We start from the raw sequence: 20550 nt of genomic DNA on the forward strand, positions 1-20550 counted from the left end.
TACCACTGGCATAAGCAAAACCTGGTGGGATGAGTCCTGTGACTGGAGTGCCCTGTTGGCACTTCAGGAGGGATAGGCAGGGCAGAAGAGGTGAAGGAGTGGCACTGTATGTAATAGAAGGGTTAGAATGTATGGAGCTCACGGTTGGCAATGGCACAGTTGAGAGCCTCCGAGTAAGAATCAAGGAGCAAACTAATAATGTGGATGTCATTGTGGGAGTCTGCTATAGACTTCCCTGCCAGGATGATGATGCCAACAAATTATCTTTGAGGAACTAAGGGACACTTCCAAGTCAACTGCCCTTGTCCCTGTGGGGGACTTACACTTGCCAGAAATCAACTGGGAGCATCATGCAGCTGGTACAACTCAGGCCAGAAGATTCTTAAAAAATCTGGGTGAACAGGTCCTCAGGGACCAACTCAGAATGATGCTCTCCTTGATCTGCTGCTTGTCAACAGAGTGGATCTCATGAGAGAAGTGGAGATTGGGGGTCATCTTGGTCACAGTGAAAACAAAGTGATTAAGTTTAAAATCTCTGTTGACAGGAAGAAAAGTGACAGCAAAACCTAAACTCTGGACATGAGGAGAGCAGGCTTCAGGCTGCTCAGATTTAGTAAGTAAGGTCCCCTGAGAAAATGTTTTTGCAGGTGCTGGGGTCTATCAGTGCCAGTCACTCTTCAAACATCACCTCCTAAGGGCACAGAAGCAGGCAATTACCAAATGTTGGAAGTCAAACAGGTGAGACAGAAAGCCAACTTGGCTGAGCAGGGATTTTCTCTTGGAAATAAGGCAAAAAAAGGAAGGTATATGCCAGTGGAAGCAAGGCCAAGTGACACGGGAAGAATACAGAGATGCTGCTTGCCAGGTAGGGAGAAAATTTATGCAGCCAAAGCTCAACTGGAGTTGAATCTGGCCAGAATTGTGGGGGACAATAAAAAGAGTTTTTCAAAACATTAATGTCAATAGGCCGTATAGAAATATCATTGGCCTGTTACAGGATGGGAATGGTCACCTCACAAACAGGGACAGAGACAAGGGAGAGGTGCTTAATGCTTTCTTTGCCTCTGTCTTAAACACAGATGATGGACCAAGGGTGTCTCAGTGCCTTGAGATGGAGGACTGTGACTGTGAGAATGACCAACTCCCCGTCAATCTTGAAATTGTGCAGGATCTGCTGCTCCAACTGGATCCCTACAAATCTACAGGGCCTGATGGGATTAATTCTGGAATCCTCAAAGAGCTGGCTGATGACATCACAAAACCTCTCTTGATGATTTTTTGAGCGGTCTTGGGAATCCGGAAAGGCCCTAGCAGACTGAAAGTCAGTGAACATTGTCCCGATTTTCAAGAAGGGCAAAAAGGAGAACCCCAGAAACTACAGGCTTGTCAATCTCACTTCAGTGCCTGGTAAAGTTATGGAGAAGATTATTCTGAGAGGTATTGAAAACACTGAAAGACAACACAGTCATTGGTCACAACTAGCATGGCTTCATGACAGGAAAGTTCTGCTTATCAAACCTGATTTCCTTTTACAACAATGTAACTCACCTAGGTGATCAGAGGAAGCCAGTTGATGTAATCTTTTTGGATTTCAGTAAAGCTTTCAATACACTTTCTCACAGGATCCTTCTGGACAAAATGTCTAGCAACAGCTGGATAAACACTCGTGTGGTGGGTGAGCAATTGGCTCACGGGTGGAGCACAGAAGGTAACAGTGAATGGGGTGACATCAGACTGGCGACCTGTCACTAGGGGGGTTCCACAGGGCTCCATCTTGGGTCCTGTGCTCTTCAACATCATAAATGGCTTGGACACAGGACTGAAAGGGATACTAAACAAGTTTGCAGATGACACAAAACTGGGAGGAGTTGTTAACTCCCTTGAAGGAAGGGAGGCCCTGCAGAGAGACCTTGACAAATCAGAGGGCTGGGGAGTCACCAATCATATGAATTGCAACAAGGGAAGTGCCAGATTCTGCACCTGAGATAGGGCAATCCTGGATGTATGTACAGACTGGGGAATGAGGTGCTGGAAAGCAGTGCCATGGAAAAAGAGACCTTGGAGTCCTGGTCGATGGCAAGTTGAATCTGAGTCAGCAGTGCCCTGGCAGCCAGGAGGGCCAACCGTGTCCGGGGGGGCATCAGGCAAAGCATCGCCAGCCAGTCAAGGGAGGGGATTGTCCTGCTCTGCTCTGCACTGGTGCAGCCTCACCTTGAATATTGTGGCAGTTTTGGGCATCACAATATAAGAAAGATATTAAGCTATTAAAGAGTGTCCAAAGGAGAGCAACGAAGATGGTGAAGGACTTTGAAGGGAAGCGTATGAGGAGCAGCTGAGGTCACTTGGTCTGTTCAGCCTGGAGAAGAGGAGACTGAGAGGAGACCTCATCACAGTCTACAACTTCCTCGTGAGGGGAAGAGGAGGGGTAACACTAACAGTGACCAGTGACAGAATCCAAGGGAATGGCTTGAAGTTGTGTCAGGGGAGATTAAAGTTAGATATTAGCAAAGGTTCATCACCCAGAGGGTGGTTGGGAACATGGAACAGGCTCCCCAGGGAAGTGGTTCCAGCACCAAGCCTGCCAGAGTTCAAGAAGCATTTGGATGATACTCTCAGGCCCATGGTGTGACTCTTGGGAATGGTCCAGTGGAGAGCCAGGAGTTGGACTTGATGATCCTTGTGAGTCCCTTCCAATGCAGCATATTTTGTGATATTTGGGGATCCAGGCCTACAGTCCCATCTGAGCTACCCAAGCCCCAAATAATTCAAGATGGTCTCAAGTGGAGGAAAGCTTCATGTGAAAAACTTTGCAGAGTTTCTGACCTAAACATACTTCTGGGCAGTGAACTAGGTGTTGTGGGTCTGTTTTCTGAAATCTGTATCAGATATAGCCAATGTGTACTAAAAATATGTGTTATATGTGAAAAGCATGGGCCTATAAAAAGATGTGTTGATAATTTAAACCTATGGTTTTTGTAGTGTCACACTAGCTGAGCCACTCTGTCGCTCTTTCTGAAATGTACAAAAAAAACCCCAACAAGCTGTATTTACTAAAATAATGTAACTAGCTTTTGATTAAATACTTTCTGAATATAATTTTACACTGACAAGACTTCCTTTTCACATAACATTTTATAATTTTCACCTTTAGCTAGATATCGTCATGTCCAGACTTCAGGAATCTAGACTTTAAGGTAGTATACAAAGTTCCAAACCAAGGGCTTCAATTTGCTGTGAAATACAGGAGGAAATCTGGACTCTCAGAAGAGTGACAAACACATAGTTGCAAACTATATGTACTATATATGTGCTAACATTAAACCATGTAGAGTTAGGTAATACAACAGGCCAGGCATGTGAAGCTTCTGGAATCTCATTTCTCTCTGGAGCTTGTGTATCTTGAAGCAACAATTCAAAACTGGTTTGAATTTTAGGCCAGAAGCTAGTATCTCCTGAAGCACTGAGCATTGCTAGATGAGTGAGCACTTCAGCAGGAGCATTGCTATTACAGTTGCACATTGCAAATCTGCCCAACCACAAGCACACACATTTCACTACCCAAACTACTTTCAGTTCTATCTATGCAGATGTACCTTATAGATATTGAAAATTTTTCCATACATTAGCCATTTAATACACTAATTATGATGGTTACTCTTCCTTCAATTCCCTCAAGAGTACTTACTAATTTATGACTGAGAAGTAGTATTAATTAATCTATTAAAAGCAGGAACGTTCAGATGTATGCAGAGAAACACTTTTTCTCTGTTTACTCTTAATTTACGTCTTGATGAGTCAAATCTCCACTGTTACACTGCCAAATCAAATAAAATCTCACCATCGATTAAAGTTGTCCTGTGGGATTGTACAAAGCACATCTTTAATGAATTGAAGTGGCTAAATGCACATGGTCAAGAAAGAACTGCATTCTATATCTCTAAGCAAAAGTAATGAAGAAGATTTTTTTCCAGAGCCATTGGCACTTAAGAGTGCAAATCATTTGCAATTTCAATAGATGAGTATCGGTGGAGTAGCCCCACCGAGCTGGAGCGGGGATCGCCGGCGATGCCGCTCCGGGTGACCCGCGTGGGCGGCGGTGGCGAGGCGGTGCGGGCGGCGGCCAGGGGTCTCCAAGGGGAAGGCGGGTGGGAGAAAAACCGAACGAGGGAGGAAACCACAAGGTGTATTGGGTGCAGCTGTACAGAAGGTAGAAGGAGTTGATGTTATCAGCCGCCTTTTCGAGCTCTTGGCTGCCTATCAATTTTTACACAGAAGAGATGCGGGATGCGAGCACTCCTTGAACGCCGCAGCCCCGTGCTACCTGAGAGCCAGTGGAGAGGCGGCGGCCAGCTGTAAGGAGCCCTGAGCGAGCTGCGCGGAGAGCCCGGGACGGCTCTGCAGACCAGCCTTTCCCCGCACGGACCCTTCGCAGCGGCCGCAGAGGCCGGGCCGGGCCGGGGCTGGGCCTGCGAGTGTCCCAGTGAGCTCTCTCTCCGCTGGGAGAGGAAGAAACGGAAGCCGAGGTTCAGCCCCTCCGCGTCCCGGCCCAGGTGTGGCGGCGATGTCACAGGCAGCTCCCCCCTCCCCGCCAACCCTGCCCGGCTCGGCCTCATTTCGACCCGGCGCCTCCCGGCACTGCCTCCTCCCAGCCTGTCCCGCACTGCTCCAGCTGTCCTGGCACCGTTCCGGCACTGGGCCAGGAGGTACCAGCACTGTCCTAACTGTTTCAGCACTATTCCAGTCCCAGCACCATCCTAACTGTCCTAAGACATTTCCAGCACTGTCTCAAATCTTCCACCACTGTCCCAAGACAGTGACAGGGCAGTTCAGCCTGCCCCAGTTTTGTCCCAGCACCGTCCCGTGATGTCCCAGAACTATCCTAACTGTTCCAAGACACTACTCGACTGTCCTAGCATCACCCCAACTGTGCCAGCACTGCCCGAACACAGTCACAGACTGTCCCAGAGCTGTCACAGGCTTTCCCAGCAGAGTCGTGGACTGTCCCAGCATAGTGCCAGCATTGTCCCGGCACTGCCACAGCTCCTCCCGTGGGTACCCCCCACACGTCCCCGGAGTGCCTTAGGGAGAGTTTCGTCCCCCGTGCACCAAGCAGGAGGCACGACATGGAGGGACTCGGCGAGTGCAGCCCTCGGTGACAGCCCCAGGGCCACAGGAAGGGTTATTCTTGCCCTGGGACAGCTCATGGCCACTATCACAGAGAAAAGCACGGGAAAAGGAGCCGGGATCTCTGCCGATGGGACCCAAAGTTGCTTTGCTGCCCGGCTGTGGTGTTCGCAGTAACTGTGCACAGGGAAAGACCAGCAATGCTTCATCTCCTCCAGGAAAGTCCGAGCACGGACAAACCCGCAGCTCGGGGTGTCAAGTTTGCACAAAATGGCCGAAGACACTTTTTTTTTGTTTTGGTTTGGTTTTGGTTTTTTGGGGGGGGGTTTGGTTGGTTGGTTGGTTGGGTTTGGTTTTTTTTACATTTTCTTCCCGGAAAGAAAAACAATAAGCTGAACCCGGGAAATAAACGCCTGTCTGATGGTAAATACTGACCAGCAGCAGCAACTGGAGCTGAATCACCAACACTGCCAGCATGTCAGCGGCAGTGTTTAGAGAAGACAGGGAGAAAGGCGAGATCTCCGGGCTGCCGCAACTGTCTCCACACCCACTGCTTTCACTGGTTCGAGTATCTGCGAGAAAAGATAAGAGGCTGGTGCAGAGAAACAATAATTGAAAAAAATATTTTAAAAAAGCATTAATGACTTCGCAGTAGCTGCAGAACCACCGGCCCCAGCCGGGGCGCGCAGGGCGGGTGGCAGCGGGTGGCAGTGGCGGTGAAGCAACCTTGCACAGGGCGGCCAAAGGGGCAGAGAGGGAGCGGGGAAAACTAATCCCGGCCACAGGGAGACCCCGCTACCCCGCCGGGAAACCTGTGGAAAATGGAAACGGCGTTCCGGCTGTAGCATGGATGGCAGGACCGGCGGTGCTGAAGGAGGACTCCCCTGCTCTCCAAGAGTGATGGAAAAGGAAAGACTGAAATTCTCCCAAACACAAACGTCTGAGTTTTGGCGGAGCGATATGGAAATGACTGTCATTCATTACCACGTCATGAAGGTTTATCTGGCTTTTCGGGGAGTGAGAAGTTACGTTTAGAAGTGGTGTCGTTGTTTCTGTCTTTACCTATTTCCAACACACTGGAAAGTTTCCATTCGAGTAATTTGAACATTTTACAGTAACCACTCTTTTCCCCGGAAGCCAAAACCAGCCTGGGAAGCAGATCTGCAGAGGGCTGGCAGCTGCTCTTCTCCTCGCTTCGTCTGACCGAGAATTGAGGGTAGGGATGGCTGTAGTGCCAGGACCCCCCGGGCCCTGGTCCTGCCCCCGCCTCACTGGGAACTGCGTCGCGTCGGCATCAGAATCGGGCCCCTCAGCAGCTCAGCATCTTCCCCGGACGAGTAAATAACACAGAAGCAGCAGCTAACTCAAGTCCAAAAGGCTACAGTTAGATAAAAAAAAAAAAAAAAAAAAAAAAAAAAAGCGCCAAAAAAGCCCCCACCCACCCACCCAACCAAAAAACCACCATAACCACAAAAAAACCCACCATAACCACAAAACCCAAAACAGTTGTTGCTTTTTTTTTTTTTATAGCAGTATTCCAGCTTTTCCCAGCTCTCTGTACTTTTTTGCTTAATTGTACCGTTTGACCTTCTGCTAAAAGGAGGTGATTCTTCGTTTCTTTCTACATGTTAAATAAATTCTTATGTACCGGGCGAAATAAAAGTACCATCGTCAAGAAATAAAGGTGCTGAGTATTTGCATTTGGTATTTTTAACGACGAGATTTAAAATGGCATAATTTTACGTCAAATAGAAAGATAACATAGTCGTCTGTAGAACTCAAAGTACCTAAACTTACACCCAAATCTAAGCAAAATTTGACAGGAGACGAAACCCCGCCCCAATGTCACTGGGGTGGAAAAGGGACAAGGGGACACATAAAAATATGGGCTTGAGGACAGCTCTGAGGACAAGGGTGTCCGAAAACGGAACGCTGAGAAAGCTGACATCGAGGGATGAGCTAGATGTTGAGCCTGGCACGAAAGCGAGCCGTCACACAGAGATTTTGTTATTATCAGCGAAATCTTTGGACTGGGGAACGAAAAGGAGAGAGACACTTAATATTTGCGGCTGGAGAGAAGCGAGCTCCCCACGCCCATGGTCCCAGTGCCCGACAGCCCCTCTCCGGCCAGAGGCGCTCGGCAGCCACGGGGGGGCATTCATGAAATTACACCCCCTGCTCTTAGTCACAGCTCTGAAATAAAGGAAGTTAAAAAAATTCAAAAGAAAAAAGAAAAGGAAAAGATAAGACCTCTCTGTGACATTGCTTATCCAAATCCAACTTACTATATTTCTTTCGCTAAGGGTCGTCATTATTTGCTCTATATATCCTGCCGCCAGTCAATCGTGACGAGAACGTTTTAAAGCCCTCACTAATTTACAAAGAACAAAGGCACTTAGGAGCTACGCTAGGAAAGAAAGAGAAGATGGGAGAGAAAAAAAAAGAAAGAAAAAAAAAAAAAAAACAAACTCGACTCAATTGAAAATAACGATTTTGTTCTTGGACGACTACCAGGATTTTCCTCTTACAGTCCCGGGACTTTGATTTTACCTCTGTAACATCCTGAAAGGCTACAATCGCTTTGCATACATTGTATCGTACCTTTTCGGTCCTGCAATAGAGAGCAGTACCGAGCAGATCGCAGGCTCGCCAGAAAGCTACTTTGTTCGATAAAGAAACGTGATGAGGCAGACGGGGTTAAATTAAACCTTGCAGAGATCCAGTTGCTATGAGCAAAAATCACCCACTGTTTAACAACCTGGTCGCACACGCTGGATATAGACAACGGTGTCTGAGAAAATAATTACGAAATTACGCGGCTCTAGACACACCCAAAAAAAGTTTCCAGACCGGAAAAAAAAAAAAAAAGGCGCCCCAAAATCTCAGTAGAAGTGATCGGTGTCAACCGCGGCTGCTGATCCTTCAGCTTCGCTTTGACACGCAGATCACGTCCATTCTTTCCACAGGTTTCCCAAAAACTCGCTTTTAGAGCCATTCTGTGGGCTTCACCGCACGGAGAGCGATTTGGGGGAGCGGAGAGGGCTCCGCCGCCGGTCCTCGCACCGCTCCGGGGCTGCCCAAGCCCTCTGGAGGCGTTTGAGAGAGGGGCAAGGGGAGGTCAGCGGGTCCTGAGGCTGCCTCGCAGAGCCTGGGCAGTGCAGGGGAGAAATAGCGGGGCTCCCGCAGAACTCCCAAGAAAACAGCCGAGGAGGAGAGCGGGACGCCGGAGTCGCTCTCGCTTCGCTGGAAGTGCAGACGCACCGTGTCAACCCTGGCAAAGCTAAACCGCTTCTCATCCCCTGTTTCCTCACACCCTTCTCCTCCCCAGCTATATCTGGGGGGGTTTATTGTTAAGTTTGTTTTCTGTTGGGTTCTGGTTGTTTTCGGATTTTTTTTTTACTTTTTCCTCTTACTTTTTCCTTTAAGCACAAATGTCTTCTCTCCCCTGCCCTTGACATTTGGGGCTTGTGAGCAAGGAGAGCTCTGAAGTGGAGGTTACCACCTCTCTCTTTCCGTGACATCAGGGGGAATTTTACGGGTTCTTTGAAAAATAAAAAATCAGGCAGGCAAAGGCGTTGACTTTATTTGGTGGTGGTTGGTAGCACCCGCCGAGCGCAGAGCCGGAGGTGGCTGCGCGACCGTGGCTCATCCCCACGGTGAGGAGTAGGGACGCACCCCCGTGTCCATCAGCAAATCCATCTGGTGGGAAACGGGACTTGGGGAAATGCCACCACCCATCGAGAAACAACTCTTCCCCGACACCCAAAATCTGAGGCAGCGTTTTCCTGCCCCCCTCCCTGCTTAGGGTCACGGGGAGATGCTTTCAATCGCTGTCTCCAAATCTTGCTGGTTTCTTAAGAAGGGAGACCGAACTATCACTGTTGCAGGAAACTCACAGCTGCTAAAAGTTGTCTGTTAAAATCGTCGAATCAGCACCCCACCACTACTGTGAAATTTTCTTTAAAAAAATAAAGGAAAGGAAATTGGATTTTTCTGTCTCATTATTAAATACAGCGAGTTGCCGTAGTTGGCACACAAAATCCCCCAAAAAGTTTCTATAAATACACCAGTCATAATGATAATGATACCAGGAGCAGCGCTCCGAGAGGTGTCCAAACACGGTAAACGCCGGAAAATCCAGGCGTTTGGAGCTAAGTTTTGTCGTTTCAGTTCTCCTGCTGATGGCAACGGAGTGTCGATAAACAAGAAGTGAGAATTGAGGGGGAGAGGCAGGGGGCAAGGGAGAGGCGGCCAGCACTGCTTTCCAAAGGCGGAGTTTTCTGAGGTCATTTCATCTCGACTCTTTCGTCTTTCTGAATACCAAAGAAAGCTGACTGGATGATTTTCTCAGTCCCTCGCCTGGTCAGGGTAATGCGGTACCTTGTCGCACAGATTACTTTAATCAAGATGTTAAAATATTCCGAATTCTTCCCCTGACGCTGATTGCGCGTTTAACAAACGGTCAGTGTAACTGTCCAAGTTCTCTGCAAACTGGCTTAAAGTATGAGGTTTGACAATGTGAACATCTGGAGCTTAATCGCTGCTACTTTTATATTACATTACAGAAGAAATATGGAAAGTTGTTTAGTAAGCTTTTGATTGGAACTTCAGAGTTTCCTTCTCTATCGTAAGAGCAATGCAGTGTGCAACATGTAATAACTTTCCCCTATAAGGCATCTATTGTCCAGTGCAGGAAACAATCGGTATCCCTTCAGAAATAAAGTATAGCTCTCAAAAACTTGGGGAAAAGACCTTGTCTTCCACTTAAACCAGCACTGAGGCAAGCAGTCTGCTCTGTCCGCAAACCTGGTAGGGGAAAAAAATAAAAAAGGCAGCGGAGGCATTCCTGACGGCAGAAGCGAAACCATCTCGATCCAGGCGACTTTGTTTGTAAACCCGGGAAGCAGCGAGCCCGGGCGGCGGGGGGGGGAGCGGCTCCGCCCGCGGGTGCGCGGCGGCGGCAGCGGGACCCGCCGGGGCTGGGGCTGCAGCTGCTGACTCAGAACAGCAATGTAGGTCATAACGAGTTTCCTTAAGTTACCTAAGTTCCAACAATTCAGCTTTTCTTCAGAGACTTTCAAAGTGCTGTTGCAACATTTCTGAACGCCGTGACTTTTGCTGAAGCTCAGCCGCCGGCTCCGAGCCACCGGGCTGCGGCGGGGCAGCGCCCGGGCGGGCATAACCGTTTCGGCACTCACGCCTTTCACATCTCGCTTTTATCATATCTCGCCTATTTCCACCATAACCCTATTTTTTCTTCTTTTTACTCTTTTGTCTCGGAGTGAAAAAAAAAAAAGTGCCAACGCTTCGCACTTCCATTTTCTTCTAAATTTTCAGAGCAGAAGCAAGCTAATTGCCTACCTACTGTCTACTTAGTTCAGTTCTTTAAAGGAAGGCTCATTCACGGTTCATAGTTTGAATCTATTCTTTTATTACCACTATTTACTACTTTCCACCACCAATCAATTTTTACACCACCAGTTAAAAGGCTATTAAAAGAGCTCAATTTTGCCTCGAGTTTCGTATGCAAAAGATGGATCCGTCTTTTGAGTGACACTCAACACTGTAAGTCTTCGAAATAGGTAGTTTTCGTTATTTTTTTTTATTATTCTTTCTTTCTCTCTCTCTCTCTCTTTTTTTTCCCAGCCACCATAGCGGGGAAAGAATAGCCTCAGTCCCCACGGAGAGCCCACAGAAGATGAGCAAGCGTCGTGTTCAGTCGCAAGAGCAGCGATGTGGGACGGAGATCTGGCGACGAAGTTGTAGAGGAGGAAAACCCGGCATCAAGGGACACTTCAAGAGAGGAACCACATTAAAGGAATGTATTTTATTCACTCGGAGCTTTCTTCAGGCATTACCTGCTCTCCGCACTCCTCAGGGAGCTCCCCAGCAAGCAGGGGCCGTGCGTGGGCTGGGGCGGGGCGGGAAGGGGAGATTTCCGAGGGACTCGCACTCTCCCCCAGAAAATCATCATCGCGAAAGCATCCGTTGTCCCGAAGCATAGCTAAGAGGGGAACTTATCCGCCCATAGAACTCACGAAAACAAGGAGCAGGGAAAAAAAATCCAAACCTCGCCCGGTCCGACGGCTGTATTTCTCCTGGGCGCACACATCGCCTACGAGTGCATCACGGGTGTTTTTAAGGGCGATCACACAACCAGTGTCACGTTCACGCATGCCTCCAGCCTTCCTCCTTCCCTCCAGTTCCTCTCTAACCCCGCGGTGACACCCCACTGGCCTGGGTGCTAGCAAGGGAGGATTTCCTCGTCTAAACGTGGAAGGATTTGCCAACCGAGCAGGAATCCCGTGGATGTTTCCCCGAGCATGTTACAAGTAGCAGCCCCAGCAGCCCCATGGAGCCCCGAGGCCGGAGCCGGGAGCGCTTGACAGGCTCGGGCAAGCCCGGTCCCGGCCTCCGCCCTCCCGGGGCACGGCGCCTCTGCCTCCTGGGGCGGAAGGGACGAGCCCTCGCTCTTAAAAAAAATAATAATAAAAAAAAAAAAAAAAAAAAAAAAAAATTGAAAAAACCCAAACCTACCAAAAACCGAGTAGAAAGGAAAAAAAAAAAGAATACTTTTTTTTTCCCCGAAATTTGCTACCCCGCGCCGTTGGAAAGTTCCCCCCGTACCGCAGCACCCGAGGGCGGTAGCCGAGGTGACCGTGAGCGCTAAGGATCAGGAGGGAAACGAGGGGTCGGCAAAGCTCGGCACCCCTTTGGGAACACGTTCCCCCAGCCTTGGCGGCAGTGGAAGGCCCTCCTCTGGTGTTTGCAGTTTTCTTTGTTTACATTCAGTTTAGAAACATTGGCCTTCGGCCAGCAAAGCGATGGTTCCCTTCCTCCCGCTCCTACTCCTTCTCCGGTGGCGGAGAAGAGACTTTTACGTTTCACGACCCCCAGGTTTTAAAATGTTTTCCTCTCGGCTCCCCAGATTAACCCTTCGGAGTCAGCTCGTAAAGAAAAACGGAGCCGGACCGTCCGTGCACCTGCCCTCGGAGCTCCCAGCCGAGGGGGTTCGCAACAGGTTCTACCGGAGATGGAGACGGAGGGTACCGGCGAGCCGGCGAGCACCGAACCAAGTGGGGGGCCCTCGCCGTGGCCGCGCCGAGTGGCTCGGCGCGCCTCGCCTCGCCGCCCGCGGGGCGGTGCTGTGCGGCGGCAGCCGGGCGGGGAAGCGGCGCGGTTCTCCGCCGCCGCCGCCGCCGCTGCACCGCCCGGTTCCCCCCGTGGTCGCGGCGGCGGCAGCGGCGGCGGGTCGGGGAGAGTCCTGAAGTAGCTTGTACTCGCTGGGCTTGTGTGTCCCCCCGCTGCCCCGCTCCGCCCCTCCACCCCGATATCTTCCCCCACCACCCCTCGGCGAGGAGTAAGTGCCACCGCTCCGCCTTCTCCTTTTCGCAATGTTGACGCAATCTATAAATAGTGGAACAAAAGGACCAACTTCCTCGCAGCTTTGCTGAAACTGCACAAAAAAGGCAACCGGGGGGGGACACACACGGTTATTTTTTGATTTTATTTTTCTCCGGTTAAAAGGCGAATCCTCCTCCTCCTTCCTCCCCCTCCCCCCTCAACCCCTCCCGCTACTGGAAGATTTTTTTTTTCCCCTCGCTATCTCCTATACTGACAACGTCCTGCGAGCGGCTGTTTTGCTTTTGCACTGAGAGAAAGATTCCCCCCTCACCCTCTCTTCTGACAGTAAGTGCCATTTAGCTACCGTCTTTTCGGGGGTTGGGGGGCTGCCTGCTTGCCTACCTGCCTGCTGCTCCAGAGAGCGGGCAGCAGGGACCGGGAGCTCCGGGAAGGGGGAGAGGTTCGGGGGCGCTTAGTGCGGTGAGGGACAGCGCCACGGAGCGAGTGGGGATGCGCTCAGGGGGGACGGGGCGTGGGGGCCCCGCGGATTTGACCGGGGAGGGCGACTGGTGAAATAAGGTGATCGGGAGAGGGGACGGCTGCCGCTAGCCGCCGAACAAAAGCTGACGCTGATATTAAACGGGCTTTTGTTAAGAGGAAGTGTGTGTGCGTGCGTGTGTGTGTGCGGGGGGGGACACCCCGCCCGCTGCAAGTTGTCGTGCGGCGGGAGGGCACCTTAGACTTGTTTACCGCTCGGCGCGGCTCTCACTGGCGTGTTTACCCTTCACACACGGCGCGGGGCTCCCCTCCTCCCCCACAACCCCATCCCTCCTCCGTGCCCCGGGGAGGGGAGGGATGAGCGGAGCGGGGTTTAAAGGGGGAGTGGGGGTGCGCGGTCAGGAGATGTTGATACGATCACGCGTAAAACACCACCACCCCCCCCTCCGGTTTGCAAGTCGGATCGGTGCAAGCGCAGGCAGTCACTGGCCGGAGGGAGAATTACATCATCCCCTGCTCCAGTGATGCTACCTTTCGTGCCGCTACCATGCGCGCAGGGAAACAACCGGGGGCGCGCCTCACACACCCCCCCCACCCCCCACCCGCGCCGGCTCGGTGCCACACTGGGGTGGGGGAGATCGGGGGTGGGGAGGCGCTCCCCCGCGTCATTCACACACACACGCCCGCCCGAGTGTTTACAGCGCTCACACAGCCGTATTGTGACGTCGCCTGAGTGACAGCCCGTCGCGCCAACGGGGGGGGGGGCGCGGCCCCCCGACGCCGCGGCAGAACACGGGTGCCCCGCCCGCTCCTGCCCCCGCTCCGCGCCCCGCGGGCACCGCGGCCGTGCGCGGCCCCACGGAGAGGGGGGAGTGCAGAGCCCCGCCGAGCCCAAGACTAAACACTTCAAAAGTTAAATCTAACTCACACGCCCCAGCACCGGTGTGGTTGACACGATGCCGATTAGTTTGCGTTTATGACGTTTTCTGACGTTTTAAGCGCTTACTGTACGCCCGAGAAGGGATTTCTCGTGGGAGAGACGAGGTGTATTTGTAAGCGTGGGGTGTCTGTGAAATTACACTGCTGATTCGAGTCCCGGACACCCGTCCGAGAGCGAGCTGGGACGCGGGGGCCGGTCTCTTGCCGGGAAACATGCTCCTTAAGTGACTGGCACAGGGAAACCGTCGGCGTAGAAGCTGTCATACTGATGGCCCTGGACACTCCATTGTCCAGACTGGACAATAATTTTTTTTTAAAGAGATATAGATTTAAGTACCGAGGACAAAACCTAAATTCCACACATGGTATGCTTTCCCCAGTGTTACAAGTGTAATGTTATAGGGTTAGAAACTTGTTGCAATATGCTACTGTGTTGGGAAAAAGTGTCTGTAGTGTTACTCAGTCTGTGAAAATATTGAAGCAGTACTTACCCACTGCAAAGTCCATAAAACTGTATCACACTAAAACCAACAAAAAGTGCTTCACAAATTGATATTTTCACGATTTGTCTGCCAGAATGCAGCAGTGTAAAAATTATTGCTAAAAACATCAGCAATTACTTGTTGCAAAATTCAAGTAACCATGAAGCCCTGTTTAATAGTACACACAGTTTTTAATGTGTTAATGGTTTGGGTTTCTTCAAAGCGTATTACTTTTTGAAGTCTGGGTGTTTCTATTTGTGCAGAAATAGACTGAGAAGCTTTGAGCTCCTACTGTTACAAAAGTTAAAAGGAAACAAAGTTGAGAGCTGCTAAGTCGGCAGTCTGGAATGAGTCAATAGTATCTCCTTTGTCCTGCTAGCTTTCTCTGCTGTGGTGTATCTTTGCTCTATTTCCTCTGCACAAGCAAATGAGGATTTCTACCCTCAGCAATATTAATAGCCTTTAATAGAACTCCTGGCTTCTAATATCTTATCTACCAGTAATATTTGAATGTCTGTCTTTCCCAGCTATATACAACAGTCATAATACCATCAATGACAGTATGCTCACTTCTTTAACCACATAGATACTTCCACATTTTCCATTATCTATAATTAATGGACCAAATTATTCTTGCTTTATTGTAGTAAGCCTTCATAAAAGAAATTAATATGCCTTTTTAAAGCAGTCCATCATCTTGGTTTTTTGTTTGTTTTTTTTTAAAAAAGATGGGTCAAGAGACATGTAGATGTAGATACCTCCCCTCCCCCCCATTTCACTTGGGGATTCCCTGGGAGTCTCAAAGGGCAAGGGAGGTACATAGCTGGCTTTTACAACAGGATGACAGGCCTGACACAGGGTCACAGAGAATCTATGCTTGGCTAGCCCTGTGCTCCAGTTTTTGTTAGCTGGTAGCTAGTCCCTTGAGGGATCAGTGTCAACTAAGCATGCTAACTTCTACAGGCAATTGGTTGGCCAGTGCCCGAGAGCTGTGACTGGCTCCTGCAGGCTCCCTACTTCTGCTGCACTTGGAGCTTGAGTGTTGGCGCCAGGCTGCCTTCGTGGCTCTGGAGCTTGTCACAGAGAGAAATCAAAGTGGCAACAGTAGAAAGCAAGCCCCAACACTGCCTGTTTTCTGAAAACAAAAGGTGGGTAGATGTATTAGTGTGGACTGACAAAGCAGCTTGGGTAGGGATGTGGCTTAATTGACTGAGGCATAGAAACTGGAGCCAACTCCCATTACCATGAGCTAAGTTTCTGTGTGCCTCAAACCCACTTTGCCCTCACATTCTGGCCTTGAATTGGTATTAGTTGTTCCATAGATCTGTCACATTCCCAGAGATGATAACAAATGTCAATTCAATATTCCACATGTAAAAGTATTGGTGTTCAGCAATTAAAATATCAGCATACTTTCTCTGTATTACATATGTATATCCTAAATTAACCCATTAAGGGAACAAGGTATATATATGTCTGTGTGTGTCCTGTCCTGTGTCTGTGTGTATAAATCTATGCCACACACACATACACACTTTCTCATATTGATAGCTCTTTCTGGTTTAAACTATCAAAAAGCATTGGAGATTAGAGTTGAGTCACTAGAGTTCAAAGAAAAGTGAATTTGTATTAACTCACTGGGAAGTTGAAACTTGTATTTTACTATATACAGTATGTAGTTTTATTTAATTTTATGTTAGAGTATGAAGGCTTTATAGGTCTGCAAGATCAAGATAATTTTTTTGTTTATAAAATAAGATTTGCTTACGATTAATTTATCTAAGTATCCTTTTCTTTTGATACTTGAAGTACACAAATGAGTAATTTAGCACATGATTATCTGAATGACCATTACTTTCCTTTTTCACACTTGAAAAAGATTATCAGTCAACTCCTGCTGTAGTGTTGTATCTGTGACCACTCTGACTGTACCATTTGGTGCCTGATACTTTTAACTTTTTTTGCCACCTAAGTCTGTACTTCACCCACCAGTTCTTTTAAAAAATGCAGTCCCATAATTCCCGATGATAACAAGCAGTTTTCTCTGGTGACCAGAGAAAATGCTATGGATTTCTAAAGCTTTCCTTTAAAACTCTAAACACATTTATATCTTTTCATTTGTAAAGGGTGTTACTAACTTGCATTTGGAAGTTTGACTGATTCAGACAGCATAGTTTTCCTGGTTCTGCAAGCAGGCAGTTCCAGTGTTTCAGCTTTTGCACAGTAGCACTTTAACAAGCAGCAGCCATGCATAACTAACAAGACTGTAAGTCCAGTTACTGCTTTTTAGAAGCTTCTACCCAGCTCTTATGTTATCCAAAGTGTCCATTTTATGTTGTTGCAGCCATATGACAATACTATTAACAGCAGGAAAGTGCAGTAGTTATTTACAATGAATAAGATACCGGGGGGAGAAAAAAAAGTTAAAAAAAATGGAGCCTGAGGCACAGGAAGAAAGCAGCACAGCTCCAGCTATCCTTTTATAGTAACTGGTGTTTTGTGCAAAGTGGTTAAGAAAAGAAAACTCTCGCTTCCTTCAGCAGTTAGCCAGTGATGGCATGATCCTTCTAACTGAAGACTGATAGCATCTTGGATAACCTTTATGCAGGTTTCATTTCTAGTATTTGGAAATGAGCAGTAATTACTTTCCTGAGTTTCTTCTCTTAAACCTACTTCTGGATTCTGGGTCTTATCCTCTAGCTATATTGATAGATCTGTGATAGAACAGTTTCAAATTTGGCATTATGCTTCATAAAAAGCAATATATATCTACGAAATTTTAAGCACTGTAGTAGTTTTCATTCATATTTATACACGTACAGCTAACATTTTGAGTAAGTATAGACGATATTAGCTAATCAGGGCATTACTTCAAAATGCATACATAATGTGAAACAATATACACCTGGCATAGATTAAAAAAGTGCTCTCAGCAGGGATACAGGTACAAACAAACATTTGTAAAAGAGGAATGGAATTAGGAAATCAGTAGTAGTTCATCAGATGAGAAATATGCCTTTAGACTGCATGAAGCAGTAAAAAATAAATGTGCTGAGAACTAGGCAACACTAGCTATCAAAACAGAATATCGAGACCACTGTACTTTTTCAGGACTCTTAGTATCCTCATTTGGGGCTGAATGTGGTATTTGCATGAAAATCCTTTCTTATAAAACAGTAAATTTCACAAAGATTCCACTGCATGACAGTGTACTGATTGGCTGTCACAACTGCTGACTAAATATTAATTTTGGTAGTCTTTCCAAGTTAAATCTATAAACTCCTATGTCTGGATAACTTTTAAAAACCTACCCACAAGCTGAAATTCTCAACAAAACAATTCCTGACTTGCACATTGTCCATCCCTCGTTTTAAAAGATCTGTTTAGTACTTTCTTTAATTGTCAATTTTACTTTTATTAGTTGGATGGAGAAATACTAGATAGTCTCTTTTGATTTGAAGTGCATTTCATCTTAGTTTTACAACTCTAAACAGAGTGACAAACACTGCAGACTAACTAACTACATTAGTGCAATCACTTTGGTTTTATAGCTTCTACAAATTTCAATCCCTTACAAGCAATGATTTACATACCAGTGAGGGAAAATGAAAATGAGGGGGAAGCTCATTATGACAATGTAAAGTGTATTTAGTTTCTCCTAACACAGACTGGATTAAACCTGGCCTACGCCATAAGAAATGTGAAGGGTGAGAGCAGAGGGTACCTTCTCATTATGGTCATGCACAATTAATGCTCTCTTCACTCAATAGAGAAAACCAGACCCAAATGGGAAGAAAGGATCTGGACTACTATTCTTTCACCTCTGCTCTCCACCCCCACCCCTTGAGCTGTAAAGAAGGATCAGGTTGCACTATTTTAAAAGCTGGTGCAGTACACCACACTTCCTCAGTATATTGGCAAGCACTGGGAGAAAATCTCTTCAGAGCTCCCCGCAGGAGTTCAGACTGCTTCATAACATCCTTTAGTTAGGACCATGACTTATCAACAAAGCTGAGCCTTCAACTGAGCGACAAAAACTTCTCCCAAAAAAACACACAATATTTTAGGGACATATATGAATAACAATATTATTGAAATAACTTACCTTGACACATGCTTTGAATGCTTCACACTTGATGCAAGTCATAAAACAACTATCACAATAGGTCAGCTCTACAGGTAAAGTAGACCTGTAAATAAATTAAAAAAGAAATTAAGCAACTTAGGATAATTTCCTGAACACGCTAAATAAACTGAACTGATTAACACACTAAGGAATATAATCACTTTATCCTACCATCTGAGCGCAGATTGCTACTCACTGGTCTTACAGACACTTCAAGTTAAATCATACTGCTGATGTTAAATCTACATCAGAGTGGAAGATGGATGGTGTTTTGGCCAAGGTTTGAACGGGAGTTTAAACAAGGGCCATAATCCTTTCCTCAACTCAGAATTTCACCACTGGCTTTTTGATAGGAGGGACAATTAAATTTGATAGATAGGGACAATTAAAACTGTTCTACCTCTCACTGAATCTAAGAGACAAAATAATGCTTATAGGATGCACCATGCACACATCCTAGGGTTATAAAAAGTCTAAAATAGGTAAGATCCGAAATAAGCGAAAATCTGTAACAGTTCCCGAGGCAAGGCACCTAGTTAGCTGTGACTACTGAATGTCAGAAGGCTAACCCAGCTATGAAGATCTCTCTTAAAGGAGTTCTCATGTTGTGTCATACCCCCACATAAAAAAGAAACCCAAAATTACAATGACTGAAATCCTCACCAGTCTTCCACACTCTTCACATTAGATATGAGACCTGAACTGGGAAAGGGCACTAAAAGCCTCGTATCTCACCAGGGATCCTCCTGGAGGAACTATGGAAGGAAGTCATGAGCCTCCTCCTGTTGGAATAGGGGAAGGTTTTGGATGCAGTGGAAGAGTCAGTACAAAGCACTGCATGAATGCTGGGTGAGTCAGTAGCACTTGGAGGCTAGAAGAGCTGTTGAGAGGCCCAACAGTGAGAAGGTATAAATCCTGTTAATCTTGCCTCAGCCACTTCTACTTGAGCTCTGAGAGTTTACAAGGAGTAAAATCTCATTGCAGGCTTAAAAGAAGCTTGAGGTCTATAGATAAAAGCTGTATGTTACACCTCGGTATTACAATTTTAGTTGTTAATAATACACAGTTTCAACATATAGACTGGCCAGATACTCCATTTGAAAGTAAGAATTAAATCATGACAAGTTGTGTCACATGACAAAAAATTTACAGGTAGTAGCAAAATTCTCCTTTTCTCATGCATAAGAGTCATCCTTCTAAAGGGAAGCCTGCTGGAAACATGCAAGAGGTACATGAAAATGGAGGGAAAGATAAGAAGTTTAATGGAAGATATTGAGTTGGATGACTGAAGCCTTCACCAAATAAGAAAGCAGTCTCCTATCTACTTTCTGATGGTGTGTAAATGGTTGAAATCAAAGCCCACACATTCTCTTGCAAATCATGTCACAAGGATTCTACGTGTCTATGCCCCTGAGGTCATGAGTGACTATGTGTTGACCTCTGACAGACTCCTGCCGCCTTTCCTTTAATACAGCGAGCATACACCTCTCTAACCACGTGAGTGCTATACATCGCATACTGCCTACCCTTCCTTTCTTTATTTAGAGCGATTTATAGTCCCCAAAATTTCCTATAATCTGTGTATTTCTCTACAGCCTTTCCTGAACTGAGAAGTTTCTTGATACTTAAGCAGATGTGTTAAGGAATAAGGAAAAGCATAAGATAAGATTATTACAGGGAGAGTCCCAGCAACTTTCAGAAAAAGGAATACTTTATTTCAAATAAAATAAAATTGTTTTCTACTGAAAGAGGCTCATGTTCACATTATCACTAAAACTTTTGCCGAAAGGGGAGAAAACAGTAACTGTAGGCAGTAGTTCAAAGGAAGTTCTGTACAGTACAGACCAAAAAATTTAAGTTCTTACAGTGTATAAATATGTAATTATTGCTGAACTTCTGCATATGCCTTAAATACTGAGCTGTGAGTGTGGACTGCTCTTTAATGTGTTCAACAGCCTTAACGCTGAAACCTATACAAGGAAATAATTATTACAATAGCATTCACGAAGCACAAAACCGAGATATTCTTTCACTGAA

At 47.0% G+C, this 20550-nt stretch overlaps 1 protein-coding gene and 3 long non-coding RNA genes across 13 annotated transcripts in view; 2 read left to right on the forward strand and 2 right to left on the reverse strand.

The window, feature by feature from the left end:
• Nucleotides 1–4469, reverse strand: part of LOC116783192 — a 43198-nt gene extending 38729 nt beyond the window's left edge. For both annotated transcript variants that reach the window (XR_004355555.1, XR_004355552.1), the window contains exon 1: nucleotides 4322–4469. This is a non-coding gene — a long non-coding RNA (uncharacterized LOC116783192). The remainder of the gene's footprint in view (nucleotides 1–4321) is intronic.
• Nucleotides 4470–12550: 8081 nt separating this feature from the next.
• Nucleotides 12551–20550, forward strand: part of LOC116783191 — a 76178-nt gene continuing 68178 nt past the window's right edge. Inside the window, exon 1 of the long non-coding RNA XR_004355548.1 lies at nucleotides 12551–12813. This is a non-coding gene — a long non-coding RNA (uncharacterized LOC116783191). The remainder of the gene's footprint in view (nucleotides 12814–20550) is intronic.
• LOC116783193 lies at nucleotides 13830–20090 on the forward strand. Its single transcript, XR_004355556.1, has 3 exons — nucleotides 13830–14270; nucleotides 15351–15535; nucleotides 19252–20090. It is a non-coding gene; the product is annotated as an uncharacterized LOC116783193 (long non-coding RNA).
• The window catches only part of LOC116783189, a 41845-nt gene continuing 39783 nt past the window's right edge, over nucleotides 18489–20550 (reverse strand). For 7 of the 9 annotated variants that reach the window (XR_004355539.1, XR_004355529.1, XR_004355528.1 and 4 more), the window contains one exon: nucleotides 18495–18577. The gene's annotated coding sequence lies outside the window, so the exon portion shown is untranslated. Of the gene's footprint in view, nucleotides 18578–20550 lie in introns of all 9 variants that reach the window. The other 2 variants (XR_004355541.1, XR_004355535.1) reach the window with 1 other exon arrangement.

Source organism: Chiroxiphia lanceolata, chromosome 2 (assembly GCF_009829145.1).
Source record: "Chiroxiphia lanceolata isolate bChiLan1 chromosome 2, bChiLan1.pri, whole genome shotgun sequence".
NCBI lineage: Eukaryota > Metazoa > Chordata > Aves > Passeriformes > Pipridae > Chiroxiphia > Chiroxiphia lanceolata.